General features: G+C 39.0%; 1 long non-coding RNA gene across 1 annotated transcript; it reads left to right on the top strand.

The window, feature by feature from the left end:
• The first annotated feature begins 2,824 nt into the window (after window positions 1–2,824).
• On the top strand, window positions 2,825–6,866 carry LOC128078132 (uncharacterized). The gene is made up of 3 exons (XR_008205308.1): window positions 2,825–2,945; window positions 5,852–5,954; window positions 6,552–6,866. It is a non-coding gene; the product is annotated as an uncharacterized LOC128078132 (long non-coding RNA).
• Window positions 6,867–7,310: the final 444 nt, after the last annotated feature.

The following is a 7,310-nucleotide window of genomic DNA, read 5'->3' as shown; positions in this document are numbered from 1 at the left end:
GATTGCTTCCCTTTGGTGCTAAGCAATGTGCAAAATACAGAGCAAAGCATATTGTACCCAAATGTGCTGATGTCTGAGCTCGCATACGTGCCTTGTGCCAAGGAATTGCACCAAAGTGTAGCTCTCTGCACCCAGCCAATGGGACTGCTTGGGAAAAGAGCCACCTGCCCCAGTGGGAGCTGCCTGCCTCCAAGGAGCATGGTGTAGGAGATGGTATAAAATTTCATTGCAGTTGCCATACAGCAAGCTGCTTGGAAATTATGAGGTTGGTACCTTCTCAGGTAATTCTGAGTGAACCATTATAGGCAGGCTGAATTATTCCCATAGAAAATGAGATAGTTAGAAATTGAATATTTGAGTTAATTATTTTCCCAGTTGAATATGTGAAATTAATTGATGTTTCACAGTACCTGAAACTAGATTTATGGTGTGACATACAACTATGTTAAGTTCACTGAATAAAGGAGAGGATCTGATCCTATTCCTCTCTCGCCTTTTCAAGCCCCACAAGTCCTTAATATACATTCAGTAAAAGAAAGGAGTATTTTAATAACTAGGTAAGGAAAGTAAATCACTTTGCAAGTGCTTTTTCTAGCGTCCTCACTTAGTGAGAACTGGGATGCATGTCTTCTCAGTGCCAGTGCCTTCTCATGCTTGCAGTGGCTACTGGCTACTGTCCATCAGTTTGCAGCAGAGGAAAGCACATTCTGTACTTCGAAAGCCTCTAGAGGGTGGCAGTGTAGGCATGCCGAAAGCTTTTTAAGGCTGTTAATCTGTAAGTATGGAGATCAGAGGCAGTTTTTTCTTTTTTTTTTTTTCCAGTTTATGAAAATGTTGGATAATCATGGAAGTAATTATGATTTTTGTATCTCTGAGCAGGGAGAATGGACACGAGTAGCCTTCAGCAGGGAAGACTCAAAATAACTAAGTTCTCTTTGTATCTTAACAATCTTTGGTCCATGTGAACTGAAAAGCTGGAATTTGTCTCTGCTTTTGTTTGTGAGAAAATTAGCCTGCATTAGCGTACTGATAAAATCATCTCTTTGTAACTTCCACGAGAACAATATAAAAGCCTTTTCTTTCCTGTTTACTGTAAATCACTCTGGAAATAAGCAAGAGGCTATTTTATTCCAGAATGAAAGCTTTTGCCTAGCGAGTTGTAATAGTATAATGATCCCATTCCAGACAAGCTGTGGGTTATGCCAGGATCTGTTGCCAGATGGCTGGAGAGCTGCTCAGCTCTCTGTGTTAGAGCTGCTTTGTCCGCAGCACAGCTCCCTCTCCAGGCCTTGCTTTGAGATTTCCAGAAGGTTCTCTGAAGGATCCTGCATGAGAGCAATAGGCATTTTCTCTCACAAATTTTGAGAAAGATTTTATTCTTTGGATATAAATATCCTATTGGCTGAGAAAAGGTTTCAGCCCCACTGGTGGGGCCGTTAATTCAGTAGGGATGTGTTAGCATGTAGTCACAGCATTTGGAGTCACAGCTGTGTGAAGCAGTGTGTTCAGGTCTGTGCTGAAGCAGAAGTTCCAGGCATTTTAGAAAAAGTTTGCCTGTCGTTACAGTCTTTAAATAAATGCCATAGAATTTTTAAATTTCAAAACAGTGGAATTTTTCTTTTTAGGCTTTTAGTGTATGCTTGTGTTGATTTATCATATCTGTTTTGCAGTAAATTCGGCAAATTTTTTTTGTTTGTTTGTTTGTTTTTTTTTTTTTTACAAATTTTTGCTATTATTTGTATTCTACAGGTCCCACTCATAAAATTTTCTCCCTCTTTTCTATTTATAAGACAAAAAAAAAAAAAAAAAAAAAGTAGTACAAGTGAAATTAGAAGTGAGAAGTAACTAGTAACTTCAGAAATTTAAGTGTAATTCTGTGCAGCTGATTGGTTTTTAGGATGGGTGTGAATGGGAGAATGCAGTTCCTTGTCCTGAAGGTGGCTTCAGCTGTCCTACGCCATGCTGAGTGTGTTTGCTTACTCTTAGTTTCTTAGCAGTAGGATAAACTTAGAATACTGCTGAGCCGGACTGATAGAAGTGAGGTATTAAAAAGAGAAATCCCAATTCCTCCTTCAAAAGCTTCCCTTGCTGCCTCCTCCCATGCATGCCAACACCCCAACCATATCCTCTAGGAGTGCTGGCTGCACATTCCTTACTCCTTACTGTGTGTTGTCCGTGGCACAAAGCAGGTGAAAGGCTGAACTGTTAGTTGTGGCACTGCAGAAAGCAGACCAGTCTGAAAGGGTGATGCACCGATACCTTTCTTAAAATGGCTTTAGTGGCACTTTACGCTTTTTGCTCCACATGTTGAACACAGAAAAAGATACAACGGAGGAAAGGAGAGCAGAGGAAAAGGCAGAATTGCAGCACCACAACCTGACTTTAAGCATTTCTCTTCCAACATGTGTTGCTGATATTGTTAATATTGTAAACAAAAGACTCTTTTTTTCTTTTTTAATATTTTTGTTAGATGTTTGGATAGTAAGTATTTTATTGTGAAGATTAAGAATTATTATAAGCAAATATGTCTTTTTCTCCTTACTTAATTTAGACACTTATATAATTATTATGGCCAGCTAGTTGTTGGGTACATCTTGAAAAACACATTTTATAAGGAAAATGCCTGCTATGCTTTGGGTATTTTGCCTTGAGGACAACTTTTCCTAGCTTCTTTGCCTTCATACTATGGAGCTCTTTACCATGTGTAGAGGGACTGTTAGGTGATGGCTTGAACTGGGGATTGAGCACCTGATGAAGGAGTGCAGCTGGCCCAGGGAGTACAGGCAGATTGTTTGCATCTGTGCTCCCCAGGTGATCAGAAGGGGTATACCCAGGGCAGAGGCACCATGGACTCTTATAAAGGCAATCCATGGAGGTAAGAGTGTCTCTTGGACTGCTTCCAGAAGAGGGGTGCTGTATAGTTGGAGTGTCCCTTCACTACTTGGGTAAGTTTGTCCCTTCTTTTTGTATATGGTTCTTAGCCTACCTGCAAGTACTCTATAACTCCTGTTATTGCCAAAAGCCTGTCCAAACCAATTGTGCTTCTTTATGAGTGGGATGCTATGGTTCTTGAGTTTTTCCAAATGCTCCAGTTTTTTAAATTTTAAGCTTGCAGGAGGAGAAGGAGAGAGAAAAAAAAAAAAAAAGAAGCTTGCTTGATTTATGAAGAATTTTTCTTTATGTTGTTTAGGGCACATGCCTGAGATGATTACTGAGGATTGTTGCGTTAAAGATGTGTTGATTAAAGAGTAGGAACAGGTTACATCCGTTAGAAAGTTTCCATTAATGTAGTTTAATGAACTTTGTAAGCAGATCCTGAAGTATGAAAATAGTTGGCTGAAATCTCTCTGATTGTGGTCTGTGCTGGATCTGAAACTGTTAGTTTTCTGTTAGCTTTTTATTTTCAGCATGGTATTAAGGAATGTTGCCAGTTATGTGTAAGCAGCTCTTGACACAATGAGAACTAAAATAGGTACCTAGAGAAAATCAGAATGTCCATATTTAAGCCTGTTCTACCTGATGGCAGTGACTTTACAATGTGCGTACTGCAGTGTGAAGTCATAAACCTGAAATGTAAGAGTTGACTTCTCAAACAGCTAGAATGCAAGATATTTCTAATAAAACGTGGGTCTGAGATGGGTGCATATCATCTAAAAGAGACTGCTTTACAGGAATATGGCTAAAGGTGCTTATTTGGACCTACCACAACTCTTGGGCAAGTGATTAAAGTTTGGCAAAGACGCAATCTATGATGTGGCTCTCAGTGTGCTAAAGGGACTCTGATGCTTCCTTGTGGCTGTCCTGTGTGCTTTTGTAAAGCGGACTGTCTGAGGCAGGGAGTATCCTATGCTTATCAAACATCAGACATGATGGGACTTTATATGATAGAACAAATGGATGCTACTGTAATAAATAATAATAAAATCTTGTTTCATCTCCTGGAATCCTTTTCTTGTATATCCTTCTAGAAGATGAGAGCTTGAAAACCATTCATCTCAAGAGATGAGAACACAATGCTAGTCACGTCAAAACAGGCTGAAATCCAGTGTTGCTTTCGTTATCCTGAAGTCAGCAATATGCTATCCTCATTGTTCCTTTGTCTAATGGAATTTACTGAGGCTATTCATCCTCTACACACATTGTGAAAGTGCACTTTGTAAAGCTGAGAAAGCTCTGGAGTTAATAGCGTAATAATTCAGCAAGAAAAACTGATTTGCAACTGACCCATGTATCAGGCTCAATGGTGCTTAAAGGTAGTTCATAAATTCTTGACAAAGAAAGGTGTCAGCTTTGTGGACCACCCTTTTTTATAAATAAAGTAGCCTTTTAAGAATTGGTCACAGAGCTTAATGCAGAATGTTATTCGGACATGTAATTTACATGCCACCAGAGGAGAGAGGGGAAGCCAAACAACATTGAGATTGAGTGCTAGCATGAAAAACACTATGTCTCTAAGGACAAAACAATTCTGCTTGAACCTAGATTGTGTCAGAAATGCTGTGATGCTCCTGCTCTGCCAGTTCCCAGGGGATCTTGAGCAATCGGGTGATTTTCAGGGTTGCTATGCTTTGGCTTGCACCTGGGTATGGAAGGGCTGCAGAAGAGACATTGAGGTGGTGGTTTTTCTCTGTTTGCCAGGACCATGTTAGGTTAGTAGTGCCTAGGAAAAACTTCCTCTGCATGTTAATACTGTGTTCGAATAAAGCATGATTCACAAAACAGGATTTCTTTAGATGGAAATGATCTGTAAATGCTGATGTTGCACTGCAGTCTCTGAGCACCTTAGAAAAAAGTAGGTTATGCTGTACCACTTATCTTCCAAGGTGAGAAATAATGGATTTGATTCTCACCAGTCGATCTGTGGATGGTGAAGGCTGGCACTGTGTTCCTGTCTTCCTCCTTTTGCGGGGTCTGGCAACAGCTGCTGTCCTGACACTTCCCTGGTAGGGGGACTTGTTCTGAGAGCGGCTTGTGTGTGCTGAGATGTGATGTGGCACTGCTTCCTGTCACAGTGCAGCGTGGCAGAGACCAGCAGCTTGTTTTTATACAAAAAGAAATATTGCTAAAAACTTAATCCCTGCCAAGTAAGCAGTGTATTAAGGGTGCACATTTTACACTGGAGTGTCATACTGAAAGCAATTCTTACTGTTTCTATACAACTTAGACACATGAACCTCTCTGCCTCTAAGTGTTATTTGACAAAAACCTGTTTCTAAGGGATTTTTTTCCTCCTATATGTATACAGTGGACATAGCTCAATTACTGAAGTTATCGACTACTGTAGTAGCCCATTATTCTAGAATGTTCGATCAAGTCAATCAGTATCCCATGTGATTTCAGGCAGAAGTGCGGTGTTTCAGGTTTCTGCAGAGTTTGGCAGATATGGGATGTGTGAATGGAAGCTTTTTTATTAATAATTAAGGAGCTCATTTCTATATAATGAAAACATAAATTGGATATCTGCAGTCAAGCAATCTATTCAAATTACTCAACTGAATTTGTGTGAAGCACTGAACGATTACAAAATACATTTTGGAATGCTTTGTACTAGGCTTTTTATAGAAATGAGCTAATGATCAATGTATGAATGCATGAATTAAGCCTAAAGGGCATCCCCAAAAAATCTATTGGAGGACCCAGTGAAAGAAATAATAGCTTGTGACACGCAGAAAATGAAATCGCATCAGATGTCAGCTGTGGTCATACAGCAGTCCAAGAAATTGATTTTTCTTTGAAAGGGTTTTTATAGTTGCCCTTTAAAAAATGAGTCTAATTACTGCAGATAATGTCTGTTTAAAGTGATAGAAGGGCTCTATTTTATTTCTTTTAATCATCTTCTCATCTTCTGTAGCGCTGGGAAGTTCAAATTCAAAAATGATTCCACAGAATGATCTCTAGCTCACGGTACAGGGCAGTCATCAGACCTGCCCTATGAGTACAATTAAGGAAGTCAGGTAAGCACTGTGCTGCGTTTTAAAAAATGGCATGAAGGTACTGTGATAAACAGCAAACCTGGTTTATTTAATAACACAATAGACAGTGGTTGTGACTGAAGAAGCTGAAATTTGTATTAACCATGTTAGAAATGTTTGATTTTTGTCTTGCTTTGGTTCTTCATGGGGCATGCTAGGAAGAAAAGCCTTTATTCTCACTACTGATCTTCTTCTTTTTTTTTTTTTTTTTTCCCAAGCAATTTCAGAAAAAATTGATTAAAACAGTATAGTGGGTATTGACCTTATTTGCATTAATGGAAAGTTAACTTTATGTGTTTTACTCAAGCAAGTTTACTTCAAAGAGTGGAACAACTTTTGTCTTTATAAAGAGCTGAAAAAAAACCTGGGATGTAGATCATAAGTTACAGAATTTCTGACATCTGACGTTTACTTCAGATTAAAAGTATTATCCTTTAGTAGTGCTCATTCAGTGTGTGTGGGGGACATTTTAGAAAAGTCTAAGTATGGTACATGAAGTTATTGCTTAGCAAAATATGCCTGTAGGGGAAAAAATGATGTGATTTCTTTTGTAAACTTTTTTTTTTTTTTCCCATACAGATCACACCCTACAGCCATTAGTTTTTCCATTTCCCCGTTGAGTGACCTGCTGGTCTTCACTTGTTTATTCTTTGAAAGAGTTCTACAATGCTGAGGGGAATTGCTAAAATGATATGAAGTTTATTGATTTAACTTCCTGTTTAGACTAGTCGTCTCCAAAATGATTTGACTGCACATGAGGAAAACAAAGCTTGAGTAAGGAATCCTATGTTGGAGACACGTAGCTCAGAGCCTGTGCAGGGAAGCCTGCTCCCAGTATCTTCCTATCATGTCCATAAAATCCCACATTTCCCTATCTTTTGAATAAACTCTGAATCTGTCATATTCACCTAATAACAAAGGAAGGAGACATTTGAGGACCTCCTTTCTTATATGTGTGTGAGGAATTATTACTTTTTTTATGTTTGATTGGAAAACTAAAATGCATAATTGCACACTTCAAAAATACATCTCTGATTTTATTTTACAGGGGATTCCCCTAAAAGAAATATTTCTCAGTTTTGAAGTGTGTATTTTGAATGCGATGATCTATTGGAAGATGTTTGAGAGTCTTATTAGTCCTTGTATATAAAGTGAAACAATGTAGTCCAGGCCAGATTATTTACTCGTATGGAAATAGATTCTTAGTCCTTATGCTTTTCTAACAAAATAAGAGCACATCTAGTGTGGCTGGGGGAGGTGGTGCTGAGGCTGGCCTTACCGTGTGTCCTCTGTGGCTGGGCAGCTGCCCCAAGAGCCAGGCTTGGCTGCCTCTTTGTT

The sequence above is a fragment of the Tympanuchus pallidicinctus genome, unplaced genomic scaffold (assembly GCF_026119805.1).
Source record: "Tympanuchus pallidicinctus isolate F22 unplaced genomic scaffold, pur_lepc_1.0 scaffold16, whole genome shotgun sequence".
In the NCBI taxonomy this organism is placed as follows: Eukaryota; Metazoa; Chordata; class Aves; order Galliformes; family Phasianidae; genus Tympanuchus; species Tympanuchus pallidicinctus.
This window is presented reverse-complemented; position numbering and strand designations above follow the sequence as displayed.